Source organism: Sciurus carolinensis, chromosome 3 (genome assembly GCF_902686445.1).
Source record: "Sciurus carolinensis chromosome 3, mSciCar1.2, whole genome shotgun sequence".
Lineage (NCBI taxonomy): Eukaryota > Metazoa > Chordata > Mammalia > Rodentia > Sciuridae > Sciurus > Sciurus carolinensis.
The window spans coordinates 9,389,631-9,406,966 of NC_062215.1; positions in this window are offsets into that span (position 1 = coordinate 9,389,631).

The window sequence follows — 17,336 nt, forward strand, 5'->3', positions numbered from 1 at the left end:
TTTAAAATCAATAAATGCCAATAAATGTTAAGTTAAAAAAAAAAAAGATGTTTAAAATTAGTGGTCATAAATTATTTTCTACTTTTTTCCAATCCAAAGCAAGGTTTGTGCCCTTTCCCATTGAACCTGGGCAGGTGCTGTGAGTCTTTTAATGAACAGAACATAGAGTAAGTGGCAATGTGTCAAGGTCTAGGCCTAGGCCTTCGCTTATTGTCTTTGGAATTCTTTACCTTTGAACTCATCCAAAATACTGTCAGGAGGCTCACACAGCCCCATGGGAAGGGCCTTTGGGCAAGTCGCTGAGATTCCTGGTTGACAGTCCTAACTGAGCTCCCAGTCAGCAGCACATCCAGCCATTTAGGCAAGTTATTTTAAAGAGAGCTCTTCTAGCTCCATTCGAACCACCCCAGGTGATGCTTAATGGCAAAGAGATAACTTACTCAGCTCAAGTTATGACTCAATTGCAAAGGCATGAGTCAAGAAGACCATGATGGTTGTTCTCTGCTGCTGAGATCTGGAATTGTTTTTTACACAGCAAGAAACAACTGGAGTAGAGGAGGTGTATCCCTGTCTAAAGATTCAACTGCAAGAGACTCCTTGGTGGGATGCTACACTGAAGCCTAAACCCATGAATGACGTCATCCTTTCCCTAAAAACCTGGTAACCAGATATTTCTTTTTTTTTTTTTTTTTTTTTTTTTTTTTGCGGTACTGGGGATTGAACTCAGGGCCTTGTGCTTGTAAGACAAGCACTCTACCAGCTGAGCTATCTCCCCAGCCCTGGTAACCAGATATTTCAAATCCATATCACAGCATCTGGCAGATTTTGTATTTTGCATGCAATCCCTCTCTCTCAGATATATGTAAAAGTTTTCTCCATATATATTCATTTCACACATAAAATATATATAAATCTATATCAATATAATATATATAATGTGTACATATGCATTTCATATATAAAAGAAACTTTAATTCCAATGTTCTTACACTGAATCTAATATTAGGATCGTGTATAAATATAAGAATGATCTCCCAAGAATGAGCTCCATCAAGATCACTCTATCTTTTGAATAACTTAAGGAAGTCCACTTATATCATGATATATGGGTCAGATGCTGAGATCTTCTAAATTACTATCAGCTTAGCTTAAGGTTAAGGACACACCCACTTGGCTCAGAAGGCACAGGTTCCAAGATATGGCTGTCCCCACACTAAGTTATTCTGCAGTCTTGGCAATAGCTCTGAATTCTTTTTTTAGTGTGTCCATAGGACACAGAAACACACCTGGACGTGGAATTCTTAGAAAAAGCCTTGAATTTCCTGGAGTAAGTATGCAAATTTAACTCAATAACTGTATTAACTAGGCCATATGGATTTACACAGAGAAAAATTTTCCATGGGTAAATGTTTCACCCCTAAGCCCTACTCAGCCATCTCACAAATATGTAAACAGGTATAAGGAGAAACTTGAGAAAGTGTGAAATGTGAATTTAATGAAAGTCCATCTTTTTCCAAAACCCAAAGGAAAATTACATTATTATTTATTTATTCCTACTTTACTTTTTTCCATAACGTATTTGAAGCCACTAAAGGTGAGGATTAAGATAATGAAAGCCATCTTTTATCATAATTATTTTGCTGGCTATAATAAATCAAGTATGCTCATAATAGGCGTGCTTTCAGTTTGCCCCAAAATAATAGCCATTGGTCTGGTGGCATTCAATTCATTAAAGAAAGAATATGAAAAAAATGAATAACATCAACAAATATGTAGAGGTGAAGGTAAAAATGAATAGTTATAATGAAAGCTTGTTACAAAAATATAAGCCTCTGGGCATTTTTAATGTTTTCCCTTTCGAATATCCATACTAATTGCTTCGGCCCCCCAGGGAGCGTCTGGAAAGTCTTCGCTTACCTCTCATTTATGCCACACCAAGAGGGAAAGGCGAATGCCTAAGTAGCTCTCATCTAAGACACATCAAACTGAAGCATTGTGCACTTGACGAAAATAAAGCCAATGTTCAAACAACTACAACAACAAAGTCATAAAGCTTCACATATGTGTTGAAGTCTAGTCTCACAGTTTCAACAAATATTTTCAGGAGTAAATTAAAGTTTATTGGGATGGACACTTCTAGACACCTAAAGTGATTGTATTAGTTACTTCACAGTAGCCCCTGATGTTAACAATAGTGTGGGTGTACTGAATGGGGAAGGGCAATATTTAAGATTTGTTTTGTCTTTAACATTTGAAAACATATTTTGCTCATTTAATCATCATAGGCATATTTTTAAGTAATTTCCTTGAGGATTTGTTACCTTGAAAGGTTAGAAAAAAATTCACACCTCTGATGATAAAACAAGTCAAATAGGTCAAAGATAGAAAATCATCATTTAAGATATCCTATTTTAATCTCAAATTTTATATTATTTTCTGAAAGAGAACTACTAAAACCTAATACATATTAATGTTTTGTTGCCACAAGCATATAATCACTAATAAAACATGTTTGACACTTTTTGACAGCAAATTGAGATTTTCTTAAAACTTATCTATGCACTTAGTTTCCTTAAATACTTCTTATATTTTCAGTAATAAATCAGGACATAAAGAAGTCCGTAAATATACTATGTGGAATTTTTTATTCATATAATATGCAATTTGTAATTGTTTATTTGTATAATATGCTTTCTTTTTAATCTGTTTTGCAGATTACTTTTATTGTTTAGTTGTGTTTGGATAGAAGGTGACATTCTAGAATCCATGACCTAAAGGAAAAAAAAAAAGTCATTTTGGAAATCTCTGAGCTCATATCTTCAGAAACTAACTCAAATATAGGGAAGAGAGGAAATATGTAGATAAGAATCAAGATTATCAGCAAATATAGATTATCAGCAAATTTACATTGATACAATTCCTGCAGGGTAATTTACAGCATTTCCTAAGTATTCCCTTTGTATGGTGGGTTGGAGATAAATCTGGGTTCCAGATGGGTACCTAGCCTAGAAGGTAGACAAGTGGATTTCGAAAAGCAGCCTCCCTGAGAAGGTCTTTTAGAGGGCAAGTCATCTTAGCCAAAGTGGGCGTGACATCTGAGTGAAGGAGCAGAGAGGAGATTGGTGCATTCAGTGGAAGGAGTCTCCACCATGTGAAGTGAGTTGCACTACAAAGTCTCAAAGGCGGACATCCAACAACCCCGCTGAGGGATAAGGCCAGGTATGCAGTGCCCCGGCTACCTCACTGCTTGGGCAGTAGGACCACGTACGGAGCAGCCTCCTGGGGCTAGTCATGGCCAGCAAGTATGACCCCACCTTTCATTAGGTCTAGTCTGGGAAACTCCACTACTGAATTTCCAAAGCATGGGTGACAGAGACCCGTGAGCAGCCCCCGACGACATCATGCCCTGGAAGAGACCTGCCAGCTCCTTGGTGGCAGAGCGATTGTATCAGAGTCTTTCTACACTGGAGTGAGACAGAGGAGTCCTTTTTACCAGAGTTGACTGGCGGTTGAATTTCCTTCCCTATCCACCTGCCTCTGCCAGCACCCGCACCAAGCACTTACTGAATACTTGAGGGAATACCAGTGGAAGGGAATGTAGTAGCTGGAGCAGTTGAGAAGTTGAAGGAAGGAATGTTCACAAGGAAAGAGAATCCCATGATCATTTCTGAGAGCCATCTCTACACCAGAGAAAGCCAACTAAATGTTATTAGTAATTAATCACCTATTTAACCTTAAGTACAAAATCACAGAGCCTGTTTGGAAGATAATAAAGAGAGGCTTAACTTCTGTGTTTTATAATTGCAACAGACATGTGAGAGTTGCTCAGGTCCATGTTTCAGTGTCTTAGCCTGTGGGAAAGACCTTACAGAAATTTCTAGAAGTGCAATCATTCCTTTCCCCAAGATAGTATGCCAAACCAACATTTGATTTCTGCTTCTGCCTAGGAGAGAGAAAACCGAGAACGATGTCATGCCCATCCCAACAGTAAATCAAGAAAATCAAAACCATGTCATTTCTTGAAGCTAAGGGAGAGAGATGAGAACAAAGGACAAATTACTTGAAATTCAAGGAAGTCCCCAGGACACGAGAACTGACTCACCTGTGGCAGAGCACAGGAGGATGCCATGATACACCTGGAAGAAAATTAGGTACCTATTGAGTGTGATTTATCCAAATTCTTAAGATAAGTGTTTCATCTTTCTAACTGTTAAATATTTGCGTAGACATACTGAGGTATCTTAGAGATGCAACCCAAGGTTAAACATGAAATTTGTTTATATTTCTTGTACTCCTCATGCACAAAGCTTGGAGGTAATTTTACACAATATTTTTAGCGTATCTTCGTTTTGACTGTGACTCTTCCTGTGAGGTCAGGGATGGAGGTTTCCACTTGTGGCGTCATGATGTTGTTCAAGAGTTTTTGGATTTTGCAGCATTTGAGATTTTGGATGTTTTGCATGAAAGATGTGCAAACCGTGTTATTTTAAGCAGTTGCTGAAGATTGAGTGTGGACTAATGTGACAGTGTAGACTTTCTGAAAGCCCTAAGCACAAGAGGGTTTCTGCTCACTTGCAACCTCCCATTCAAAGACATCCAGTAAATACTAATGAGCAAAGATCAGGAACAAGGGGAGAGACCAGAGAGAGGCTGCTGTGGTATTAGCATGGAGGAGGGATCTGTTGGGAGGAAGATCCCAAGGCTTCCTGAAGCTTCTCTTCTAATGCACATTCCTTAACCCACTGGGGAAGGCATGGTAGACCCTGTCACAACCTGCTTCAAGATAGAGGGAAAAATATCCTATAATTTTATACCCTGACACCTTGATGTAGAGTCCTCTACAAAAACCTTTAGAGAGTTCTGATACTGCTGGAGGAGGAGCAGGGAATGATATCTCAGAAAACCTTCCAGAGACACAAGGTCAAACCTAGCAGGCATGATATGACAGGAAGGGCAGAGCCTGATGCCTAGGCACATAGAACCTAAGACTGAGGCTACCTGAGACTAGACAGCAGCCGTCTTCTGTCCTACCATCTACTGTCACGAACTGTTGGAAGAAAGACAGGAATATGAGTCAGGTAACCATGCAACTGAAAGCGGTAGGTAGGGTGGGACCCTAAGAAAACCCTTCTGGCGCCCCGTTATAAATGCAAGTCATTAGAGCAATCTGGAGCTGTGGTACACTGAGAGCCATGGTTCTCAACTGAGGGCAACTTGACTCTCAGGGGAGCTTTGACAGCATCTGGAGGCATTTTTGATTGGCACATCTTGGAATGGTGGACTGCAATGGGTACTGAGTGGACAGAAGCCAAGGCTGCTGCAAAATAGTCCGGAGTTCCACACCAATTGTGTAGAATTAATCAACAACTATGAGATGCTTGCAAACATCCAAATAGACACAAGAAAACTACATTTAGATGATGTAGAAGGAAATGAGAGGGAGGGGGTATGAAAGATGGTAGAATGAGACAGACCTCATGACCTTATGTACATGTATACTTACACAAATGGTATGAATCTACATCGTGCACAACCATAGAAACGAAAAGATGTACCCCATTTGTGTACAGTGAACCAAAATGCAGGCTGTAAAAATTAAAAAAAAAAATAAATAATTTTAAAAAAGAAAACTACACCATTAAAAGATAAAATAATCAGAAGAACCGGAATCAAAATTGACACAGACAGTTGAACTATCAAATAGGCCAGTATATATATGATTAACTTAGTTATCTTGCTTCATGGTAGAAAGTGAGACACCATGCAGGAATGCACGGGGATTTAAGCAGAGAGCTGAAAACGATTCGAGTATGTTGGATATGTTAAAATAAAAAAAACAAAAAACAAAATATAACAGGAATGAAAAATCCTCTTGACATGCTCATCAGCAAACTTGACATAGCCATGGGAAGAATTAGTGAACTTGAACAGAAGAAAGCAGAAATGACAGAAACAGAAATAAAACTGAAGAGAGGGGACCCCTTGAGAGGTCTAGAAAAATATCAAATGACCTAACCCTTGTATAATTAAAGTTCCTTGAGAAAAAGACAGAAGAGGGAGGGCAAAACTTAAAGTGATACTCTCCAAGAATTAATTTTGATGAAGAATTCAATGGTAGAGGTGATGAAATCAGATTTTTAAAAAATATATTGTTATATATGATCTATATTATATTGATATGCTCTATAAGTGATTCATTAGAAGCAGAAAATCATAGATTGATTTAACTAAAATAAGTCATGCCACAATCAAAACAAAATTGGGATGACTATATTCAGATAAATTGAACTTCACAAAAAAAGGAATATTAGCAGGAATAATGAAGGACATTAAAAAATGATAAAGGGGTTAATTCACCAAGAATATCATTTAAATGTGCCTTAAAATAGATCTTCAAAATTCATGGAGCAAAGAATAAGAGAGCAGCTGAGACAAATGTCCAAACAAAACTGGAGACAGCAACTTCTCCCTGAATTGAATGATAAATTAGATAACCTACAAGGTCATGGGTCACCTGAACAGTGAGCTCTTCCAACCTGACGTAATTGGTATTTAAAGAATACTCCACCACACAACACGGTGTACTTTCACGTGGACATCGATGCTCACCTATGATGGGCCATAACTTTAAAAAAAAAAAAAAAAACCACTTCATTTACTTATTTATTTATTTTTTATTTATGTGGTGCTGAGGATCGAACCCAGGGGGTCACCTGTGCTAGGCAAGTGCTCCACCCCTGAGCCACCACCCCAGCCCCCAGGCCATAACTTTTGCCATTAATCAAACTGAACAGTAGCGTCAGAGTAGTGATCTCATCCAAACTATGTTTTCAATTCAAAATAGAATTGCACTAAATCTTTAGAACCAAAAGGTATCTGGGAAATCCCAGATGTTCAGAAATTAAATAGCATGCATCTAAAAGAACTCATGGGTCAAGATAAAAATAAAGGCACATTTTTAATCAAATGAAAATGAAAGCCAGCAGATAACATTTCCGGGTGTACTTAAAGAGAGCCTCCTAATGCCCCTTGGTGTCTCTGCCACCACCTGGGAGGTCTGTGGGGACAGCTCAGAGATTCTCCCAGATGAGAGAAGGTGAGACTCTATGGAGCAACTCCTGAGAATGGGAGGCACAGAACTACAGATTCGGGTCCTCAAGAAGCAACAGCGAGGGATCCTATGCTTTTCATCAGCAGGTGGCCAAGCAAGGTGCAAGGTGTTAGGATGGGTATTTTACATTTTAAAATTTTGCTTATTTAGGCCCTGGGGATTTAACCACTGAGTCACATCCCTATCCCTTATTATATTTTATTTGGAGTCAGGGTCTTGCTGAGTCGCTTAGGGCCTCCCTAAATTGCTGAGGCTGGCTTGGAACTCACGATCCTCCTGCCTCAGCCTCCTGAGCCACTGGGATTTCAGGTGTGTGCCACAGTGCTTGGCTAGTATTTCACAATTCTAACATTATATTGTTCTCCTGTCTCCGCTCTCCCCAGTTGAGATAAATTCCCAAAATAAATCTCAGAAAGCCATCTCCTCAAACTGTGCTTTCAGGATAAAAATGATGATACATATTTTCCTCTAGATAATCCTTTTTCCTCTGGCTGTTTATGCAATGTCACATAATAAGGGGTAGGGCATCATTACACACTTATCACACACACACACTCTTTCTCACACACATGCACATGTATATATTTGTTCCACACACATACAAAGGTGTATTAAGTACACTCACGGGGTTAGTATGTTAGGTAAAATTGGTTCATAAATTTAAATTTTTCACAAATAATGTGAATCTTCCTTTTAACAGGTATAACTTTATATTCTGGTTAAAGTTGTGGGAATGGCTTGCTGTTTGTTGTTGTGACCTATCTTTCCTATATCCTGGCAGATTCTTTGATACAAAAAATGAGATTTGATATACCTTATACCTATAGATGCATGTATTGGCAATAAGCTCATGGATTCAAAGATTATAAAGTCATAAATCCTCTTTCTGCAGAAAAATATTGATATGATGCAAGATCCAAATCTTCTGGCATTTAGGAATCCTATCTAACTAGAACTTACTACTCCATGGAGGTTCATGCTGCGGGTGGTTGGCCTGAACTTTTACAAAGTTTCTTAGCCTCCAATGGTCACTTGACTGAAATACTTATTCAATAATTATGAACATAGAAATTATATGGAAAACAACAAAATGGTTTTGGAATTATTTATTTTCTTCCAAGGCAGACTTATAGTTAATCAGCTCGATTTTGCAAAAAAAACTAAATAAATAAATAAAAATTATTTATGAGAATAGAGTAATACAGTAGTAATATTTTCACAATATACTTGATGGGTGGGTAATTCTCTAAGAAAAATAAAAGTCATAAATATTAAAATTCATAAAGGTTCAATTGCTCCAAACTTTTCTGTTGCAGAAAAGTAGTTAAAATCTTACTTGCTGACTTTCCCCCGGGACAAAATTTTTACTGGAAAGGTGGTTGGACTATGGAAACATTTACCAGCTGCAGCTATAATACCGTGTCTGTTGTCAGACTCACAATTTCATTGGTTTATTTCTGGAGGATTATTTAGATGGCTGTGGTCTTATATCCAGGCCCCAAGGAAAGAAAAAAAAAAATAATAAAAAAGAAAGGAAGAAAAAGGAGCCTATGAGGTGAGCCTTCTCACTACAGAATAGTGATTTGTTATGTGTTTGTCTGAGTTAAATATAGCAGCCAGTCCTCTTGCACAGTCCTGTATTATATTCTGTTTCACTAGAAAAAAAAGAAACATTTGTTTGGATAGTCGATGTAGTCTCAATAAAAACCACAGCTCCATTCTCCATGTCTCCATTTATTTAAGATAGATTTGCAGTGCTCATGATATAAATTTTACCAATTAATCAATAACAATTGAAATTTGTTGGACTTATTAATACCCTCACCGTCGATTCGGATTTGTTATTTTAATGATGGTGGTTTTGAATATGACACTCCTGCTGGAGTAGCAATTATTTGGGAGGGGAAGGTGGCTGGCTGTTGGCTCCCCTGGGTTATTAATCAATTGGTGGGCTAAGGGCAAAAATTAATTAGGAATTACAAAAGCCCTCCTTCATTATATTAAATGGCTCATTGAAAACAAATAACCTCACCTGTGTTAACTCCATGAGTTCACAGATTAAAGAAATGGAGCTGAATTCATTGCACATGATTTTCAGTGCCCAGGCTGAGATCCACATAACGTTCAAAGGCGGTCCAATGTCTGAGCAGAGCCTGAGACTCGACATCGGCTGCCATTAGTAGTTGCTCTAGACATTGGCTGGATCCCATGGTCTATTAAGATTTGATTAAAACTAAGGTGTTCCCAGTCATCTGCAATCACCCTGTGTGTGATGACTGAAGCCTAGAGAACCAGGTCTTGATGCAGGCTGATTGTTGTAAACGGTTTGGTAGATTTAAATCTTTTGTAGCTGATCCAAAAGCCTAGCTTGAGTTCTGTAATAAGACTTCGGTGTGACATTATAATGTTTCATTCCTGCACTTGGATATTTACTGTGTTTTTCAAAAAAAGAAAGTGTATTAGGACTAAGTTCATAATTCTCCTTAGACATTGTAAATTTTATTGGTCTTACAAATTAAATACAGAACATATTTATGTCTACCACCTTACTTGTAATATTAATAAGGAAAAATGATCACTTTCATTTTTGTATCCTATTTGTGGAAGGGCTAATAAAGGTTTTGGTGAGCCGCATTCCTTTGTTTAAAAAAAGTCAACGCATTTTTGTTAATTATTATAAAAGTAACATAAAATGCACTATAATCTTCCATGAAGAATACACAGAAGAGGATAATAAAAAGAAATCATTCCTATATATAAGGATATATATATATTTATATATATATTTATATATATATAAATGCACTTACCTTTTTCAAAATTTCATTTTGGTATAAAAATGTTCACATTACATAAGAATGTAGACATTGTCTTGATTCTCTTAATTTTTAGACAATGAGTATATCAGTTTTAATTCAATATCCTCAAACATTATTTAATTGCTAGCATAATTTTCAGGCCTCTTTCTATGTACCTCTCTATAACACATTCCTGAAGAAGAATGGGCATGTTAAGATGATGGATTTTGGTGACAGATCTGGGCTGACATTATTTAACTCCACAACAAGTGTCAAATTCTCAATCTGAGTTTTCCGATTGTTTTCTATGCCATGGAAGTGTCTTTTTCCTAAAAATGCTGTGAAGAGTACTCGAAACATTGTATATAAGAGTACAAAATTACCTGGAATGCAGTAATGCCTTGAGAAAGTTAACTTATTTTTTGAGTCCTAAATCTTTTTAGTAAATGTCCTCCAAATAATTTCTTAAAATCTCAGCATTTAATGGCAGTGAACTTCATGTCAGAAACAGTTTTTTTTCCCCTTCTTAGAAGTGTATAAGTTAGCATGGCAGTGATTCACATCATCGAACATCAAATTTATTTTTTTGCACCTTTGCAAAATCATGTTGCAGATGTTTCCCTTTAATGAGGTTTTGCTCAGCATTGGTCCAGTCCAAATGTTTTGCCAGAGCTCTCAATTCTTCCCTGGAGTCAGTCCCCATTGGCTGAGCTGTCTCTGTGCATCATAAGGTGAGTTGCTCTTTGGAGAAATGGAATTACATGTTATATGCTTTAAACAAAGACTTCTTTAAAGATGTAGATCCCAAATACATTTCCTTACCTGCTTCTATTTATTTATTTATATATTTGTTTTATACACACACACACACACACACACACACTCACACACACACACATTTGGGGGGTACTGGGGAGTTGAACCCAAGGGTGCTTTACCACTGAGCTATATCACCAGGCTTTTTTATTTATTTGTTTATTTATTTATTTAATTGTGAAAAGTTCTTACTAAGTTGTTGAGGAGGGCCTTGAAGTTTTGATCCTCCCCTCCAGGCTCCAGAATTGATGAAATTATAGGTGTGCACCACCACACGGGTCAATTACTTGATCTTCACCTAAAGTGTAGATGTTCTGTTCTCTAACTAATGAACTTCACTCTGAGTTTTCTATGCCCAAAGAGCTAATTTCACCTAACAGGAAAAATTCTTTGAAAACCAATGGAACCACCCCAAATGTTGCATTTACTTTATTAGCCATGTGTGATTTTAGAGCATTAGTTTATGGACCCGAGAATTCCAAAAATAGCCATTTTTTGGTGCCAGATTTTTTTTTTTTTTTTTTTTTTTTTTTTTTTTTTTTTTAGTGGCAATAGTCATGGATGTGCACAGATTTCTTTGCTAGAAAGTTCAACTTGAAATCATTTATGAAAATTAAAGACAAAAAAATAACCTTTTTGTTTTCTAATTATGTTTGGTAAAATTTAACACATGACTTATAATATCAGGAAAGATTCCCTAAGAGGATGATCAGGGAATTAAAGTTATAAAATGAGTTGTGCCTTGTAGCCGAAGTTTGCCAAGATAAAAATGAATATGCATGTGAATATTCAAAAGACCAGGAGGCTGTCAATCATGCATTTGTTTGTTTTCTGTTTTGCTCTTTTTGTTTGGTTTGTTGTTGTTGTGCTGGGGACTGAACCCAGGGCCTTGCAACTGTTCTACCACTGAGCTACACCCCAGCCTCTCTCTCTGCTTTTTTAACGGTATACAATGCATGACTTTCGTGAAAAGTAAAAACTTGGGACCATTTTTCCTAATCATTCCTTCAATTGGAAATTTAACGTTTATTGCCAAATAGACTTGGTTTTCTTTATAAGTACTTTGCACAGTCATCGTCAGTGACTCTATTGATATGACCCTTCTGCACTATCCCTCTATCTTTTGTGAACGTGAGAAGTTAAATATTCATTAGTTTAACATGGAAAGTTTTTCTCCTTTGTATGATAGGCGGAAGATTAAGCCCCTCCCTCAGTCCCGCCCCTCAAAAGTCTATGTCCTAATTCCCGGAAGCTGTGAATATTTACCTACCTAACAGAAGGGACTTTGCAGAAGTGAAGTTAAGGGCCTTGGAATGGGGAAAATAAGCTGGATTATCTGGGTGGGCCTGCTGGGATCACAGGGTCCTCAGAAGTGTGTTGGGGTGCATAGCAGGAGAGTCAGAGTCAGAAGGAGAAGCTGAAGTCGAAGCGTGGAGGTTATGGGGAAGGGACCATGAGCCAAGGAGTGAAGGAAGCCCCAGTAGATAAAGAGGGCAATGAAATGCACTCTCCCCAGAAGCCTCTAGAGGCAACATAGCAATGCCAACTCTTTGACTTTAGGACTTTGATTTTTACAACTCTAAGACAATAAATCTGTGCTTTAAGCAACTACATTTGTGGTTCTTTGCTACTGCAGCAGTAGGAAACTAACATGTTTTGGAAGATAGAATTTTCTTGGGAATTCCTTGGCAATTCTTACCTACAGTCCTAGCATATCCTGTATTTACAAAAACCTTGTCTGAATTTTTCCTTAAACTCTCCAAGCATAGCTTCAGGTATCCCTCACTCCACTAAAAAGCATGCACCATATTGATCATTCCTTAAAAAACAAATAGCATCAAGTTTCAAAGGGTCATAGAGAAGCCAAGGATACCCTACATTGCTAAATGAAGATGCAGGAGATGTTTATCTTCAGAGCAAATGAGAATAAGAAATATCTGATGGCACAATTCTCAGCCAGGCTCCCCATGTTTACATAAGCCAGGTGCCAACAGTTTTGAGCAATACCCTAACAGCAAGTGTAAACGTGGTTATAAGCTCTGGGAAGACAGTTTCCCACACTTCAGCAAGGGAGCCCAGCTTGAAGTTCATCTGCTACATCTATCATAGATTGTTACGTCTATTGCAAAATGTTACAATAGACTGGGGGAAACTTCTAAATGTACCTTCTAAATTTACCAACTTACAAGTACAGGTATCTTGTTTTTCTCTTCAATAATGTTTCTGGGGCTGGGGTTGTAGCTCAGTGGCAGAGCACTTGCCTAGCAAGTGTGAGGCACTGGGTTTGATCCTTAGCACTACATAAAAATTTTTAAAAAAGGCATTCTGTCCATCTAAAACTACAAAAACAAACAAACAAATAAATAAACAAATACTATTTTTCTAATCAAAAAACAAACCTTCAACAAAGTAACCTTGGAAAATGATAAAAGCTTTTATTTAGTCATTAAATATCATCCGTAGCTCTCTGGTCTTCAATTTGAGTGTGTACAAGAATCCTGCGGTGCCCTTGTTAAAATACTTGTTATTTGGGCCCCAGACCTAGAGTTTCCATAAGGCTTGGGTCCCAGACTTAAAGTTCTTCAGGTCTGGAGCAGGTCCTCTAGAATTTGCATTCTAACCATGCCCCAGATGATGTGGGTGCTGCTGATCCACAGACCACACTCTGAAAATCACTACTTAAAACAGAAGAGTGTCTTTTTAAAAAAGTTTCCTATTTCCATTATCCATTCTATTTCAAAATAATGTATTTATATTTTTATTAACTGCCTACTCAATACATTTGGAGGTTTCTGGCATTACATAAGGTGTTCAGTTGTAGAAGAATATCTTTGTTGAGAAAAATTCAAGAACTAATTATTTTGCTTCAACTACATCTCAGGTAATCAGGGCAGGTAAATACTTGAGATAAATTGGGTCAAAGTCCCAATGACCTTTACATGCATGAACTGAAATTTTATGTATGATGGAAATTGTTTTTAAAGAATTTCATACAAGTAAGATTAAGTCCTAATATGTGTTTTCCAGGAAGTTTTAGAAACTGTTCTTTTTTTTTTTCTTTTAATTTATACACACATACATAAATATATGTATAAATTAAACTTACACACACACACACACACACACACACACACACACACACACACGAGATTAGCGGGAAGTGCTGGCCAGAGGCCTTGGAATGCAGGGGACCCACACTGCTCTGGTTGCACAATCCAAGAGCAAACAGGCTTCCTTGTCATTTGTTGGCCTAGTATTTGGGACGCCAAGTTATTTCACTTTATTGAAACTTCTCTCATGAAAAATGCATGGAACAGCCTTCCCATCTGCCAATCCCCGATGTGTTTACCTCCGTGGGCACAGGGAAGATGGTGTATAAGCATATAGAAAGCCCTCATAGTGTCAGAGGCGAGCATAGAACAAGAATTATTCTAACTGCCTTTTGGGAAAAGTCTAACATAGATAAACTTTGCACTGGCAAAGTTTTCCTCCTAAAATCTTTCCAGAACATTCCTGCTTACCTGGGCTTTTTCTCCTCACAGAATGTCCCCTAGCCTGGACCTACCCAGTGTAACAAGGAGCCCTTTTGCTGCCTTTACCTGCCTAGGGGAACTGAGGCTTTATGACTCTGGGCACAGTAACCTATTACTGGAACCCAAAATGTAGAGCAAGGTATTCGGAAATTCTTCTCCCATGAATTTTGAATTTATGGATAGTGAATGTTTTATAAGAACATGAGTATTAAATCACATCTGCATATCTGAAAAAATCCCCCTTATGAAATAAAAAATATGAGAAATTAAAACCAAATTGTGAGATTTGAAGCGTGGAGGGCATGATTTTGGAGCTTCTGAAGCTTTTCAGTTAAAACCAGGGGGTCGAAGATGGTGAAGATGTGCAGCAATAACTTTTGTGCCTTAAAGCAAAGGAAATCACAAAACGCCCACTGTTTAATAGACATTTTGCCTTTAAGAAAAGAAATAAGACTATATGTACGTATGTATATACATAATGAATATTTATTTCAAAGTAATAATTTTCTAAATTTGCTATTCAATCTGCACCCCCATTTCATCCTGCCTGTATTTTATTAATAGTAATAAGACTCAAAGTAGGTTTATTGTGTGGATCTTTGTGACACACAATTGAGAACTATTATAACTAGTAAATATTTCTGAGTGCCAGATTTGCACTGAGATCTGGGATCTGACTGGTTAGAAGCCCTTGTGTTCTGCAAACCCCTGGGGTCACTGCCTGGTTTTCATCTGTGGTTGCTCCCCTTGCTTCACTCCCAGAAGCCAGCCTCTGTCTCTCTGCAGAAGAACCCTTTGCACCTTGTACCAGTCCTTCTCAAAGTGTGCTGCCCTCAGAAGCAGCATTGCTTAGGAATGGGCTAAAAATACAGATTCCTGTGTCTCACCCTAGATCCACTGGATGAGCAACTCCATGTTTTAACAAGCCTTCCAGGTGAGTCTGATGCTTCTCGTATTTCAGAACCACTGGACTATAGACACCCACTTTGTGCATGTGGGGAACATTCTCACCTGGGATTTCAGGTACCCTCTTGTCCATCCTGTCCACTCTTGATCAAGGAAGCGCCGACATTGAGGTGCAAAACCTCAACTCCACTGTCCTTCGCTGGGGCAACGTAGATGGGGGAGCTACACAGTTTCACGAGCTTCCCTATGCAGTCACCCTTCATGGACTTAGCCAAGAATCCCACCCTTACTTGAATGCCTTTCCTTCCCCTACTCAATTCCCTAATTCCATACTGGTATTTCCTAGAGAAAACTTTAAAAAAACAAATTGATATGTGATTCTGGCTTCTGGGGAATCCAGTTGTGAAAGAATAAGAAATCTACAAATCTACCTACATCTATAGACATGTGTACACACATGCACGTACCCACTATGTCTCTGCTCTCAGTTCCTGACTCAAAGCTCCTGAAACTCGTGTAGTCTTCTGAGTGATAGGGAGGCCAAGAGCATCCTTCGTTCTAACATTTGCTCTTTGACCATGGTTCCTGACACAGTTTCAGAATCCCTTGGGATTTTCTGGGTGAGAGGACACCTCTTGTTCTCATTGGGTGACTCTTGGGGGGCTCTTGACAGCTTCTCAATAGGATGTAGCCACTGGAATGACAGAAAGCCTATCGAAGGGACGTGATTAAGGTATTCTTACCCTTCAGCATCTCATGTCTTCTCTCATCCTTCACTGATACTATTATTAGTGCCATGATAATCATAACAATTATTATTATATTCATAAATATAAGGATTACCAACACTTAATGAAATTTATATTAAGAATCATTTCATTTTAACAATAGAACTTTCTTTCATGTGCACGGAAATAAAACCACTACTGTGTTCTAATACACCGACAAAGGAGAGCCGATGGAATGGAAGAAAATCTTTTCCACACACACGTCAGTTAAAGCACTACTCTCCTAAATTTATAAAGAATTTAAAAAACTTTACACCAAAAATACAAAGAACCCAATCAATAAATGGGCTAAGGAACTGAGCAGACACTTCACAAAAGAAAATATACAAGTGATCAACAAATAAATGAATAAGTATTCAACATCTCTAGTAATTAGAGAAATGCAAAACAAAACCACCCTAATATTTCACCTCACTCCATTAAAATGTCTATTATCAAGAATACAAGCAATAATAGGTGTTGGCATGGATGTGGGGGGAAAGGCACACTTTTGCTTTACTGGTGGAGTTGCAAATTGGTGCAGCCACTCTGGAGAGCAGTATGGAGATTCCTCAGAAAACTTGGAATGGACTCACCTTTTTATCCTGTTATCCCACTCCTCAGTTTATGCCCAAAGGACTTAAAATCAGCATACTAGAGTAATGCAGTCAAATCAGTGTTTATAGCAACTCAATTCACAACAGCTAGATCGTGGAACCAAGCTAGATGCCTTTCAATTGATGAATGGATAAAGAAACTGTGGTGTATATACACAATGGAATATTATTCAGTCATAAAAAGAATAAAATTATGGCATTTGCAGGTGAATGGATAGAGTTGGAGAATATTGTGCTAAGTGAAATAAGTCAATCCCAAAAAACCAAAAGCTGAATGTTTTCTCTATTAAGTGGATGCTGATACATAACCAGGGAGGCAAGGGGGTAAGGGAAGAATGGAGGAACATTGGATTGTGTAAAGGGAAAAGAGGTAAGGGGAGGGGGCAGAGAAAGGAAGAATAGTGGAATGAGACAAATATCATTAACCTATGTACATATATGTTTACATGAATGGTGTGACTCTCCAGTGTGTAAAACCATAGAAATGAAAAGTTGTATTCCATTTGTGTACAATGAATCAAAATGCATTCTGTAAAAATAAAAAAAAATATGGAAAACAAAACAACAAAAAAAAAAATACCAGTTTGAGACAGAGTTAGCCTGAGACGTGACAAAGGAGACAAATCAAGGCTACTTCATACTTCATGATTTCACCTAAACTGATTTATTTATGAATAAGTCAAAATGAACCCCACTCTTATGTATAACTATAAAATGCTAATAAAAACATTTAAAAAACAAAATCATATATGGTGCCACTTACAAAATACCAAAGCGTGCCCTCTATT